This window comes from Pelobates fuscus, chromosome 4, assembly GCF_036172605.1.
Source record: "Pelobates fuscus isolate aPelFus1 chromosome 4, aPelFus1.pri, whole genome shotgun sequence".
In the NCBI taxonomy this organism is placed as follows: Eukaryota; Metazoa; Chordata; class Amphibia; order Anura; family Pelobatidae; genus Pelobates; species Pelobates fuscus.
This window is the reverse complement of record NC_086320.1, coordinates 85,350,593-85,365,768: the sequence shown is the minus strand read 5'-3', so window position 1 is coordinate 85,365,768 and position 15,176 is coordinate 85,350,593. Positions and strand designations below refer to the sequence as shown.

Here is a 15,176-nt window from a genome sequence, read left to right as displayed (position 1 = left end):
GGCCACAGGGGTATAATGTGAAAGGCATTGTTTAACCGAGTATAAAATAGGTTTTGATGTTGACCTCATACTGCAGTGATATTTCTGTCTGTAAATAGAACAATTGCTTAGTATCTAATTAGAAACATAGGAATGGACAGCTATATGAAAAAAAATATTATTTACATAGAAAAATGCCCTTTAAGCCCCAAAATAACCGGTCCACCTTCCCATCGTGTCAGTTTACACTGGCTTTTCATGCCTGCAGCCGCCCATTCATTTTTACCTTATAATCATGCATTTCACTGCATGAGCACTGTGCTAAAGGCTGGGCTACAGTAACATTGTATTAAATGGGATATGATATGGTTACAAAGAGCTGCTCTATGGTTTGGGATTGGATGGGCTGCACACAGAAATGGAATGTGTGCTGCCTGTGTGTGTGCAATTCTGTCTGTCTGTCTGTCTGTCTCTATACCACCCTCTGTCCCTCTGCAACCCAAATTATTCATCTGCAGAATAAATGGAGTCAGTATGGGACGTGCTGCTACCTGCAGATGTCATTAATTTCCTTTAAAGGGTTAAGGGATTTATTATGCAGCGATTAGGAAGCATTTTCTCTTATCCTTGCCCATGTTTAAGCCATTCTAGTTAAGCTCCTTGGTATTTAAGAGAACAGCACACTGCCTGCTGTATTATATAGGACCTTCACAGCCAAGTGAGAAGGGACAGGGCTTTATAAAAAAAAAAAAAAATCCCAACCAGGGCAGCAGGATAGATCTGTGATCGATAAGCAGACGTGGAATAGCTGATGGAGAGCTTTGGCCCCTGATTGGCTACTGATTTGAGATGGGGATGTTCAGAGCCCAGATTGTGCTGGCTTCTCTGTGCTTTCAAGGACACAGGGAGATGATGAGGACTTTGGGAGCTAACATCTGCCTGGCTGATGACGTCAGCGGTCCCGTGTAATCCTCTTGTGCTAAAGGCAGTTGCCTTATTTGTTTGGCTGTATTGCCATTAATCCCTAATTCTGGATCAGCAAGCGAGGGGAAAAGACCGCACCACTGCATCGTCATTGCCAAAAATATCAAGAGATGCTCCCATTTTGCAGCTAAGGCTTGGTGACTGAGCTACAATGCCTCCTTCCCTCTCTGGTACTGTAAATGCTTTTCTTTAATTACTATTACATCTTTTGTTTGCATATTGCAATTTTGTTTTGTTTTTTTGCTTTTTGATTCATTGCACCGTTTGTATTTCTTCCACTGAATTAATTGTTCTCTTTTTCAAGCAATCTTTGTACATTCCATTTCCCCCCTTCTTAACGTTACTGTAGTTTTGTTGTTTGTCTTATATTTAATATTATTGTTAAATTGTTACCTTGTAATGTAAACATTTTGCTGAGATTTCACATGCATAGTTTGCTTTTTTTTTATTTTATTTTTTGTTTTTTCTCCTCCATTCTTTTGTGAACAGATAAACAGATCGGCAAATGGTCTAGATTACATGCTGAGCATTGTATAACATGTAATTATTAATATTTTATTTAACTTTATATTGATGGCTTTGGAAGCTGACTTGTTCTTCAATGCTTGGAATGTCCACCATTAATATGACTGTTTTTTTTTTCTTCTGTTTTTTTAAGGACTAACATGGATCCCTGGGCTTGAGAAGCGGATCACTCCTTACATTGTGGTGTCATTGTAACATTTGGAAATGAAACCTTACGGATCCACCCATTCCCATGACTGAAAGTGGGTCTGCAGCTGACAGATATGTCATTTCCCAGTCTTCGTCCTGATGCCATAGCACAGATCCACCAATAGAGGTCAACCTTGCCCAGTTCTAGGGCTTTCCTTACTGCCCACAAATTGACTCCAGAATGGTTAATGTCCTCTTTACCATCTCCACTTCTCCTCGACTTACTTCTCACAGTGAGAATCAATATGGATGCCACATCAGTTTAAGCATTTAAAGGGCAGTGAAAGGCGTAGATTCCTCAATTCCTTTTTTTTTTTTTTTTTTTTTTTGTACGAACAGAGCAACTGTAGCCAGGCCATATGGACTGTACGTACTCGCTAGGGAATGGGCAGGTGCGATTGAGTTATTTTTGCTTCCCATTATAAGGAAAGACAACTCGTCCAGACCTTTCCTTTTAAGTTCATCTGTTCAAAAGAGGACTCAAGCTTATCTTTATTATTCAAGTCAGGAGCAAATTAAATCGAGCAATCTCATTAGAAAAAGATTCACAACATTGCAAAATATGTCACCAACTCAATGGAACTCAAATGATGAGGATTGTTTTTTTCAGGTTTTGTTCGCAAACCAGTTTCATTGTTGACTGTATTTTGAAGGAACATATTTAATTGGAGCTACGACACTGCAGTCAGGCAATCTCCTCGAGCTAGCATTCTATAATAGAACGTGGCTCTGGAAGAGACCATTGTGTAATGGAAGGGGGTCGGTGTTCTTTAAGGGACGTTGAACCAATCGCCATTTTGATTTGACCCATGTCTCTGACTCTCCGTGTTCACAGCGGACCTTGATTTAATGTCATACAATTAAGGCACGCGGTGAATGCCAAGAGTGGAGCTTAACGCTGCTTTGAAGACCTTCTTCTCATCTCAACAAAAGACAAGCTAAAGCGCATTAGCAGTAATTGATTTGAGTGCTCTGCAAAAAAAAATAAAAAATGGGAATGCAACAGAATCGATGCATTATGTATAATTATAGGACGCATTTTACGCCAAGCTATGCAATTACTGATACGTTTAAAGTTTATTATGCACAGTGCAGCTTTTACATCGTCTAAATTTTAGCCTTATATTGTGTAAAATAAACGTGTGCTACATGTCTGCTTAATGTTTTATCTCTGTTATTATCCTAGAAGATCTGAGGTAATTAATTATTTGTCTGTGATTTGTATATATCCACTAAAGAAATATATAATAATGTAGAAAACACAAAAAAAAATCAGATCTAGTGATTTCCTAACACAAAAAATCGTGCGAGATGTTCTAAATAATTATGTCATAGAGATTGCCATCATAAATCTTTAATATTCTATTTTTTTTTTTTCACTGTAACACAATATAGTGTGTTATTTTTGAAGGTTCTCTTTTTTTTCAGATGAACATACAATTTCAAGAACCGGTTTATTAAGTACAGACAGCAAAGTCTTGCCTGCGAGGTACCATTGAGTTATTATGTTGCAAATCGCTGTCCATTGTGCTGAAATGAGCGCTGGTTCTATTGCCTGATGTAAAAAGGCCCATGACTTCACTGCTCACCATCTACAAATCTGTAGCAATGACAGATATGATCTGCATAAGTAAACCAAAGCAGACTGCATGCACGTCTATGAGAGCGTGACTAATAGCTACCCCCATACAAAAGGCACAACGCTGCCTCTACAGAACAACAGGGTATGGATCGGGACAAATATGTAACAGATTGCACTTCAAGCTGTCCTGGACAAAAGCAAAAGTACCCCAACTAATCACACGTTCCATGAGTCAAAAATAAATAAATAAAATAATAAAAAATATGCATGTACATAGCGTGGTTACTTTGTATAATACACAGTCAAATAATATTAAAAGGAAGCGAGCTGTTCTAATGCGCAGACTTTTCGGACCTATTCACTAAGCAGCGAGTTCTGTGAATTTGCAACAGACTTGCAAAACCGATCACATTTAGTCGAGATTTATTTTTCTGATATTTTTCCAGTCGGTTGTAAACTCACTAAAGCTTACAGTTTAGTGAATAAAACCCACTTTTAGAGGAGGTAGAATTGCAAGCATTGAACCCAGTTAGTGCTATATGGCTTTAAAAACCATCTCCACTGCATTGAGACTGGTAAAGAGAGTATTTTAAGAATAATGTAAAATGAGGTGTAAATTGATTAGCACAGACATTAATGGCAAAAGGTTAGTATTGAAATATCTCTGCTGGTGGAATGGTGCAATATTTTAAAGATGACATTATAGATTTCTACTGTAAGATAGTATTGCATCATATCACATGCTTTGGAAGCTATGATCAGATTATTCGTGTGAGGACACAGTTATTTTAAACAGCAGCAATTAAAAACGAAAACAGGTTGGATTTCCGCAGACACGTTCAACTGAATTAAAATTATATAACAAACCAGCGTGGTTCATTTTAATCTAGTCTAGTCCTTATTAATAATTTTGGAGTCATCAGTTAGTACACAGTAAAGTGGTAATAAAATAGACTGGACGCAGAGACTACTTCAAACACAAAACACTCATATTTTCTTTTTTTTTTTTTTCTAAGGTAAACATGTCTTTCAGATCTTCATTGTGTAGCCTTTCTCTCTTGCACCAAAATAAATTTAATTAATACTCATTGGAAACAATAGCGACATAGCTTTATTGTTCTGTAGAAGACAAGTAACACACTGATAAAAGAAACATCAACACAGCAATGATCCAGATATGATTATTCTTTCACAACACGTATGATGCCTTATTCAGCATTATTTGGCCATTCTGCGAGTTTACATGATTTAATTTATATATGCTCAATGAATAAGGCAGATCTGATGAGTCAGTATTTTACCGTAGTTCCAGCTGCTCTGCGGTTGCCTTGTCTGCAATCCTATGGATTGTGTAGCAGCATGCAACAATCGTTACATCAGGACCTGAATAAATATGTGCCCATTAGTCATTGATTGTATCCAGCGAAGGGGATCTGGATATCCGCATTACGCTATGGAACCAAAATGTTAAACTGCCTTGTGCTATTCACAGTATAGAAAAACTGACGCAACTCGTATAAAATATTTATGGCGCATCTATCTATTAAGCTATTTATTATATAGCGTCCTTACCCTTAATATTGTGCATGCACATAATATATTGCTAATAGGCCCAGAAAAACAAACAAAAATATATAAATTTAAAAACCTCATAGGACTTACTAGACCAGATTAATCACATCAAGAGAGAATCATCATGCAGAGGTAAATGCAACCACTTTATTACTGAATCTTCTTTCAGTATGTCTTAACAGGAGCACTTAAGTAGATTGCCATTCATTATTTTCTTCTTGTGCTTTATTGATCTGTTTTCTCATGCTCTTATGTCCATCCTGATCACAGGCATTCTAGTCAGGTTACACAAAGTCATTATGGTGCCAGAATGTTGCACTTACTGATTGGAACGTTAACGAGTGATTGCATGTTAAGCTGTACGTATTTATTTCAATAACCTTCATCACTAACAGGGAATATGCCCATCAAAATAATTGTCAGAATTCTAGATCTCTCAGTTCTTCCAACGATATAGGATATATTCAATGTGTAATAATATCGCTGTATCGAGATATTTAAAAAAATTAACCAAAATTATCCTATTGTACAGCGCCCTCTACTGGAAGGTTCCGCTAAGCAGCATATTAGAGGGATTCATTAATGTGTTTCAAGTTGATAGAATAATGGTTCTGCAGAAGCCTAGCAAATGCCAGAGAGTGCTATGGAAAAGGGAAACCATAGAGATCGAACACATTTACATCAAAGCTCTAGACTGCAGGCAGAGACTGAAACTAAAAGGTCACCCCATGATTGCCCCAGGGAAGGCAATAGTGGCAGAATGGATGAAATAACTCATATGATAATAAGGTTTCTTTTCAACAACACACATTGTACAGCACAAATAATATAGTTAGCATTAAAGATATATATATATATATATATATATATATATATATATATATACAATTATTTATTATTAAATATTAGAATATTATAAAAGCGTGGAAGCATTTTTTTTTACGAGATATAATATTATATTTAAATAATAGTAATGATTATCACTAAAACACATCTTTGTTAAATTATTTACATGTATTTGCCCAGAAACCTGTATAACTTACTTATTTTATTCCGATCAATGGAATCATGTAGATTGTCTGACTTTGTAGCAATTATACTATGGCTGCAAAAGACAGTTTAAGCAATCCTATAGGAAATGAATAGCGAGATGTTTGTATATACGAGCTATACACAGCTTTGTTTAAAAAAAAAAAATCATATAAGAGAAGAAAAAAATTAAATGAGTCTTCTTCAATGAGTTCACGTTATCGCCATGTGAATTGATTTTATAATCATTAGATGTAAACCGAAAAGTGCTAGAAGCATGTTTTTATGATTACATTTGGATTCACACGTTCATATACCGATCTAAGATGTCCACAGATATATATCGAATGCTTGCATTTTCCAGCCCTTGGCATCCTCAATCAATTAGCAGAAACCATATAGTGCAGTGAATAAAATAACATCGATAACATAATTCAACATTCTGGTTTCCATACCAACCAGTAACTCATCTCATTACATAAATAGAAAATAATAGGCACTGCGAATGGCAATCACACGTTGGTATTAACTGATTGAAAACACGGCACCCTACGTGTGTGTGCACGTATATAATATAAACTCAGGATTAACAAGTAATAATAATTAAGTTATTTTATATATAATAAAACACACAGACACACATACACACCACCCACATACAAACACACAAATATATATCTAGTGTGTGTATGTGTGTATATATATGATGTGTGTGTGTGTGTGTGTGTGTGTGTGTGTCTGTGTTTGTATATATAGTGTTTGTATCAGAGAGACATAAACAATCATCTTTAAAAAATAAAAACTATTTAGCTGTATTTTATATATTTACGGCTGTATCTGTCTTTGAGGCATTTGCATAAAATGTTGCTTTTTTCCCCCATTTCTTCACACATACGTGTATTCTTGGCACAGAGCCTAGTAGAGTTGCAGGGAATAAGTCATTTATACAGCATACATACCGTATGTTTTACTTTCACTTTGATACAAAACCCTCTACTGTATAAACAAAACAGATCAATCTAGTTGTTCTCTTAAACCCTTTCAAAAAAATTGTACAGATAGAAGTGTTGTAATCAAAACGTTTCTCAATCACCATATACAGGTTAAAGACTCTACCATCGATAATAACACATTTATTATTATTATTATTATTATTATTATTATTATTATTATTATATTACAGAATATATTTCTAATAATACATGCCATTATTTTAATAGGAATACATTTATTGTAATGTGGACATTTACACAACTCTGATCCTTATTCTATCTTCTTCTAAATATATTTGTGATATACATTTTGGATGTTCTTTTTTTCCCCCCCCATTTCCAAAGGTAAGAATGATGGATACAATGTTAAACCACAATTAACCCGCTTAACCCTTTAGGCGCCATTGTAAGGTAACGTTTTGCAGAACAATGCAATAAATGGGGAAAAGGTTCCAATTCCCCCATCATTTTTTCAGGTAGAGGTTAACAGCAATATCGGTGACGTCATCTTGCAACATTCTACGTTCTGCAGAGCTTGCTAGAATATAATGGTGCGAACACTGCAATTGAATTAACATAATATAAAGGGCTCTGCTGTCACTGTTTTTCTATACACGCGAACGTAAGGAATAGCCTTTAGGGTTGAAAGTTTCTCATTGCAAGTCTCCCTAAGATGATTGTATTAACCATTTGAGTGCTGGGTGTGTGCATATTTCTTTAAGGATTTTGTGATATTGATTTCTGTCTAGTGCAGCAGTGAATATATTTGCTAAGCAGTGGCTTAGCCTTAGCCCAATTCACAAAACCAGTTCAACTCACATGCTGTAATCACATGAAAATTATAGACCGATAGCATTGAGCTCCTTGCATGTAGACAGCTGCATAAATAATAGTGGGGTCCTTGAGAACCCTGCTAAACTGAGGTAAAAGCCACAAGGTTGTTAGGGTACTTGTTACAATGCTTGGTAGGGTCAATTTAAAGACACACATTTATTGGGGGGGGGGGGGGAAATAGATTGAACCAAACATATGGTCATATTATTTTATGCCCAGGACTTTGAAAAAGTATTCCAATAACTGTGTTCTAACTTAGTTTTATACTTAGAAGATACATATGCAAATATTAGCAACACATTAATGCAGTTTGACGTAGTGCCGGGCATCACACAATATGGCCATATGGCGTGACCTAATCCACATACTTTACATAGGAGACAGATGTTCTTAAGTAGCTTTAAAAGATTTTCAACCTATATGTACAGATTTCAATTTGTATAACTTTATATGTGTAATTGGAGAGCCCTGCTATAAACCAATAATATTTCATGGAGCGGTTATCAATTCAATTTTGTTTTCATTTACATTTTTAATTTGGTATTTAGTGGGGAAATCTGAAAAAAAATGTTTCCCTTATTCCACAACCTACATACATTAAGGCTGAGTAAATAGTAATGAGCTGGGAGTGCACAGATGTCCTTGACACCTTCCCCCACCCTATGGCCAGTGAGGTATAGGAATTAATAATGCATGCAGGGGCCCCAGAGAAAGGGTCATGGGATCATCTGGGTGCATCTCTGATCATTATTAATAATCAACACCAACAGCACCTAAAGTAATATGTCCATTCATTGAGCCTCCCCAGATTAGCAGGGATCTTGGAAGACACTAAACCTTTTTTTCTGCATGTTGTTAGTTTGGAAAGTCAGTTTGCAGGTCTGCTTCTATTTTATTTTATGTATTTTATTTAATGGACTTGTACATTCAGTTTCAAACTAATTTCAATTTGTCTGAATTTTGGCTAATCAGCGCGTCATCCAAATTGCATAACTTTGGAGCTTTATGTGGATGTATCACGAACAAATGACATGGACAATGAAAGGGCAGATTCATTTGATTTTGTGATTTGGAATTCCCTCCCTCCAAAACAAAGAGATGATTGATGGTTAGGGGACAACTACTGTAGCGGAGTTCTAGTCCTTACAAGGACTTTCTTCGCTGAATCTTTCCCGAACTGGAACAAGCCGCTGAGTAGCAAATAGCTCTTTCCCCACCCAGTAACTGGACGACACACAGTTCTAAGTGCACAACACATTTTTATTTAGAGACAAGGTCTTTTATAGCCAGAAACCCAGCATAGGGTCTCAATTCAGTTACAGGCGTCTCTGTGTCTGGGAGATATTTGAGTAGAAAAAATGGTAAATTAGTTCTCACCAATACAGAGAGCGGAAAAAAAAATACACGTAAACACCCCAAAATACGGTTAGAACCCACAGGAACCCCACATGTCATACATGCCTAGATAGCTCTTGTCCGAGCACCCAAGTTGTCCAAATAGAGCCCTGATCCATATGGAATTGTCCAATTGCCACCAGGGTAAAGTTTCGACAGGCCGCACATATGGGTGAAGCCAAAAATAGTTCCAGGGTAAAAAGTGGTTTTGGCCAGTAAACTATAAGGAGTTTCTGTGGTTGGAGAAATAGGTGCTCTCCCTGGCTCTTAGGGAGCGATTTTTTCCCAGTCTGTAGTACCTTCCCTCCAATTAGCACTCTCCTGTCATGTCTGCAAGTGAGGCAAAACAATCAAATAGACCGGGAACCGCGTGGTCAAGTGGGCAAATATAATTCTACAAAGTTGAAGACAAAGTACCGTAGTATTTGTTTGTAAGCATTCGGGAGACAATATGGCCACCATGTATCAGGGCACATGTTTCAGTGATACGAATGGCGGCCACCCAGGAAGAGAGCTCAGATGTTTGGGAGAGGGAAGATATAGAGCCAGGACAAACAAATGAGGGGGGGGGGGGAGACACACGTTCGGGAAACGAACAGGTGAAGTACGGGCAACCGAACAGACATAGAACCAGGTCTGCTACAGCTACTAAATCAAATAAATAAACAAAAAAGAAATAAACCATGTGTGGTGTAATCACCAAATTAATATAAATATTACACAAGGTTCGTCTACATTAAAAGGTATTTATTTAGAAGGCAACAACACAATACTATAAATGTATCACAAACACACAGCCCAGACCCACGGAGCAACAACCCTTTTAAATCTATCTATCTATATAGTAATCCCTTTCCCCACACGTTTGATCTCACCCACGGTTAGGCCTTCACCATCCACCAAGGAAGAAAAGGAAGCAATAGAGTATAACAGGGTTCACCAAGATAGCACGTGGCATCTGCACATCTGCTCTGCAGCAGAGCCAAGAAGGAACAGAGAGGAATGAGGATAGAGGGGGAGTGGCTATCTCTTTCCTGACTTGTAAATTACCATATCAATTACCATATCAAAGTAAAGCTTATCCCCCTGTAAGAAAGATCTACATGAACTTGATCACATGACCCCTGGTCACCATGCTAGTTTGATGACAGAATGTCACCACACCATGGATCAGCTGGACAGAAAACTTAATACTCATGGATTCCCAAATACTCAAAACTCACAATATTGATAGAATATTGTGGATTGAATTTGAAAGGCATTATCATGGGCGTCCGCAGGAATTTTTCCGGGGGGGGCATAATTGTAATGACATCTATGCTTGGTCCCTTTTTGACAGTGTCATGAAGGGGAGGAGCATAGTCATTATCACATAAATCCAGGGTGAATAGCGTTTTCACAACTATGGTGTCAGGAATACATGTTTGTATTCCTGCACTATAGTGTTCCTTTAAGCAAATTAAAGGAACATTCTGGTCACCATAACAACTTCATCTAAATAAAAATGCTATGATGCCAGGAAGCCCCTGGGTGCTCTTTCCTTTAAGGGGTTAAACCGCTCTCAAATGGTTTAACCCCAAAGGCTTCCTCCAGCTAAAGGTCCCTCAGTGCTATTTGGCATCTCAAACGGAGTGTCAGGAAGTGCAGATTGACGTCAGGCATGGGTGCCGCTGATTGGCTAGAGTTGACAGTTGACGCTCTAAAGCAATCGCTAGTTTTTTTAAACTTTTTTATGAATGGGGAGCTATTGATTGGCTTAGAGTGCCAGCTGACCGCTCTAGCCAATCAGCAACACCCCTACCCAGCGGCACTCTGTGCTTCCTGACACTCAGTAAATAAAAGTGAACACATTAACACTGATATTTTTTTTTTTACCTGGGGAAATGAGAAGGTCCAGAGTTTCCCTGCCAGGCCCAGGTACCCAAGCCTTATGATGTGGTGTCCAGAATAAAGTGGAGGGTTCACTTCATTTGTCCTTCCTGCTCCAATCTCCTTTTCTTCTTCTTCATTTGACAGTCTTCTTTTTCTTCTGACACTGTCTTCTATATTTGGCTCCTTCTGCTCCTTTACCTTTATGCTTATTTTGCGCCCTTCTGCTCCTTTCTCCTTCTGATTCCTTTCTGCTCCTTCTTCTACTTTAGCTTTGTGCTCCTTCTGTCCCTTTCTGCTCCTTGCAGACCCTTCCTGCCCCTTGCTGCCCCTGCTCCTTGCATATCCTGCTCCTCGCAGACCATTCCTGCTCCTTGCTGACTCTTCATTTAGCCCCCCCCCACCCCCCATGCCTCACTTGCCTAATTTATAGGCTGCCCCCCCATGCCTCACTTGCCTAATCTATATGCTGCCCCCCATGCCTCACTTGCCTAATCTATAGGCTGCCCCCCCATGCCTCACTTGCCTAATATATAGGCTGCCCCCCCATGCCTCACTTGCCTAATATATAGGCTGCCCCCCATGCCTTACTCCCCTAATATATAGGCTACCCCCCCATGCCTCACTCCCCTAATATATAAGCTGCCCCCCATGTCTCACTCCCCTAATATATAGGTTGCCCCCCCATACCTCACTCCACTAATATATAGGCTGCCCCCCCCATGCCTCACTTGCCTAATATAGAGGCTGACCCCATGCCTTACTCCCCTAATATATAGGCTGCCCCCCATGCCTTACTCCCCTAATATATAGGCTGCCCCCCATCCCTTACTTCCCTAATCTATAGAGTGCCCCCCATGCCTTACTCCCCTAATCTATAGGCTGCCTCCCCATGCCTTACTCCCCTAATATATAGGCTGCCCCCCATCCATCACTCCCCTAATATATAGGCTGCCCCCCATGCCTTACTCCCCTAATATATAGGCTGCCCCCCATCCTTCACTCCCCTAATATATAGGCTACCCCCCATGCCTTACTCCCCTAATCTATAGGCTGCCCCCCATGCCTTACTCCCCTAATCTATAGGCTGCCCCCCCATGCCTTACTCCCCTAATCTATAGGCTGCCCCCCCATGCCTTACTCCCCTAATATATAGGCTGCCCCCCATGCCTTACTCCCCTAATATATAGGCTGCCCCCCCATCCCTCACTCCCCTAATCTATAGGCTGCCCCCCATGCCTTACTCCCTTAATATATAGGCTGCCCCCCATGCCTTAATCCCCTAATATATAGGCTGCCTCCATCCCTCACTCCCCTAATCTATAGGCTGCCCCCCATGCCTTACTCCCCTAATCTATAGGCTGCCCCCCATGCCTTACTCCCCTAATATATAGGCTGCCCCCCATCCCTCACTCCCCTAATATATAGGCTGCCCCCCCATCCCTCACTCCCCTAATATATAGGCTGCCCCCCATCCCTCACTCCCCTAATATATAGGCTGCCCCCCCATGCCTTACTCCCCTAATATATAGGCTGCCCCCCATCCCTCACTCCCCTAATCTATAGGCTGCCCCCCCATGCCTTACTCCCCTAATCTATAGGCTGCCCCCCCATCCCTCACTCCCCTAATATATATGCTGCCCCCCTCATGCCTTACTCCCCTAATCTATAGGCTATTTTAAACCCCCAATCCCTCACTTACCTGATCTGTAGGCTGTCTCTGGCTGCATGTGTTGCTCCCCTGCGGTTTCACTCAGCAGAGAGAAGCAGGGATAAGATGCAGCTTCCTGTCCCTGTCTCTCTCTATACACACCTACTGGCCGGCGCCGGTATTGCAGTTCTGAAAAATCCAGGGGGGGGGGGGGCAAGTGCCCCCCCTTGCACCCCCCTGCGGACGCCCATGGCCATTATATTGCAACAGAATTCGGATGACTAGATTCCGACCAGAATTAACTTAAATACAGTATAATGGGCTCATTTTCGGTCTCTATTAGTTTTTTTGAATCAAATCCCTGAATCAGTTGCATTGCCGAAATGTGGATGAGCCAAAATGCCACTTTAACAAAATTAATTCAGCAGAACCAACTATTTCCATCATGCACAAGTCTATTATTTTCCATATGCCAAGCCTATGTTGTCAAAATACTTTACCTTTTTTTTTATCTTGGATTGCCCTTCATCAGAGCCACCATCAGAAATTTTGGGGCCCCTAACAAAGCTCAAGGTCTGGGCCCCTGGGGGCACACCTCGAAATCCCGCCCCAGGGCCCGCCCATAAATCCCGCCCACAGGAATACACACACGCACAGACACAAACACACGCACTGAGACAAAAAGGACACAGATACACAGACACACACACACACACACACACATATACACATACTGTAACAGACATACACACATATACAGACACACAGACATACATAGTGACACACAGACAAATACTAACATACATACACACAGACATACATACATACTGACATACATACAGACACATACATACATACTGACAGACATACATACTGAAAGACATATATACAGACACATACATACATACTGACACACACACATACTGACAGTCATACATACATCCTAACAGACATACATACATCCTAACATAAATACTAACAGACATACATGCATACATACTAACTGACCGACATACTAACAGAGAATACATACTAACAGACATAAAGATCACACACAGTTAATTTTTCATCCTCTCTCCTGATTCTTACATTTCTTTGCAGGAGGGTGGCTGGGGCTGATGGGAGTGTCAGGATTACTGTTTGATCCAGCACATAGAACTGTATAGCACGGATGACAAATAAGTAACGTATTACCGGTCCTTAGAATGGCCGGATTTACCGTACATAGAATAGTCAAAAATACTAGCCGAGGTCAGGGAACACAGAAAGGGACGCAGCGATGAGGAAAGCCAGGAGTCAGGATACCAGAATATAGAGAAGTCAAATAAACAAATCCAAAGTAAAAAAACAGGTAGAAAACTAATAACAGGAACGCGCTCTCGGACAACCATGACAGGGCACTGAGCTGGATGAGAACTGGGCCTAAATACCCCTCCTTTAGTTCTGATAGGCTGTAACCAGCCTTTGACCCCAAAGTTAGTTACCAGGTTTCATTTGCATAATTGCTGCTCAGCATTAACCCTTCTGTGGATTAGGTTGCTGCTCGGCACAACTTTTCCTGTGTGGACAGTAAATGTCATTAACCACATTTCTATAAGCGGATGAATACGTGACATTACCCCCCACCTGAAGAACGCCCACCGGGCAGGCAGGACCAGGCTTGAGAGGAAATTTGGCGTGAAAAGCGCGGATCTTACGGCCCGCATGCAGGTCAGGAGCCGAAACCCAAAAACGATCAGCAGGACCGTAACCTTTCCAAACAACCAAGTACTGTAAAGTGCCCAGAGAAAACCTAGAATCCACGATAGAAGATACCTCATCCTCCTCCTAACCACCCACCAACACCGGAAGGGGAGGAACACAAGGAACAGTATATCTATTGCAGACAAGAGGTTTGAGTAAGGACACATGAAAAGTGTTGGGAATCCCTAAAGATGCAGGAAGAGCCAGAGAGTAAGACATTGGATTGATCCTACGAAGCACTCTATAGGGACCAAGGAATCTGGGGGCAAACTTAATGCTAGGGACCTTAAGCTTGATGCTGCGAGATGACAACCAAACCCAGTCCCCCACTTGGTACACCAGGTTGGCACTCCTACGCTTATCAGCAAAATGTTTGAAGCATTCAGCAGCAGCCCCTAGAGCAGTTTGAACCTTAACCCAGGTATCCCGAATGGAGACCAGACGCTCATCCAGAGCAGGAATGACAGTATCAGAAAATACCGCAGAGAGAACCGTAGTGTCAGGATCCCGCGGGCGGCTGCGAGGGGAGGCTGCACTCCGCTCGTGGCACTCACCCTCCAGCCGTCCACAGTCCTCTTCTCCTCGTGCGCTCGGCGAGCGGCATCCTCCCAGCCTCGGATGCCGCCCGCGTCTTCCTCTTCGTCCCCCAGCGGCAGCATGCATGACGCTGCACGCTGGGAGACCGCCCGGTTTTGTAAATGCCGGGGTCAGCCACCTGACCCGGCGTTAAAGGCACAGTGCCTCAATCACAGTGGGAGGTATAGATATCTCGCACGTGTGATTGTTAACTCTGATTGGAAATTATCCAATCAGAGTTAAGCTATGGGTTTAA

The 15,176-nt window shown here is 40.7% G+C and overlaps 1 long non-coding RNA gene across 1 annotated transcript; it reads left to right on the top strand.

Annotated features, from left to right (window-relative positions):
- Window positions 1-750: 750 nt before the first annotated feature.
- LOC134607839 (uncharacterized) lies at window positions 751-2,161 on the top strand. Its single transcript, XR_010090696.1, has 2 exons — window positions 751-1,138; window positions 1,622-2,161. It is a non-coding gene; the product is annotated as an uncharacterized LOC134607839 (long non-coding RNA).
- Window positions 2,162-15,176: the final 13,015 nt, after the last annotated feature.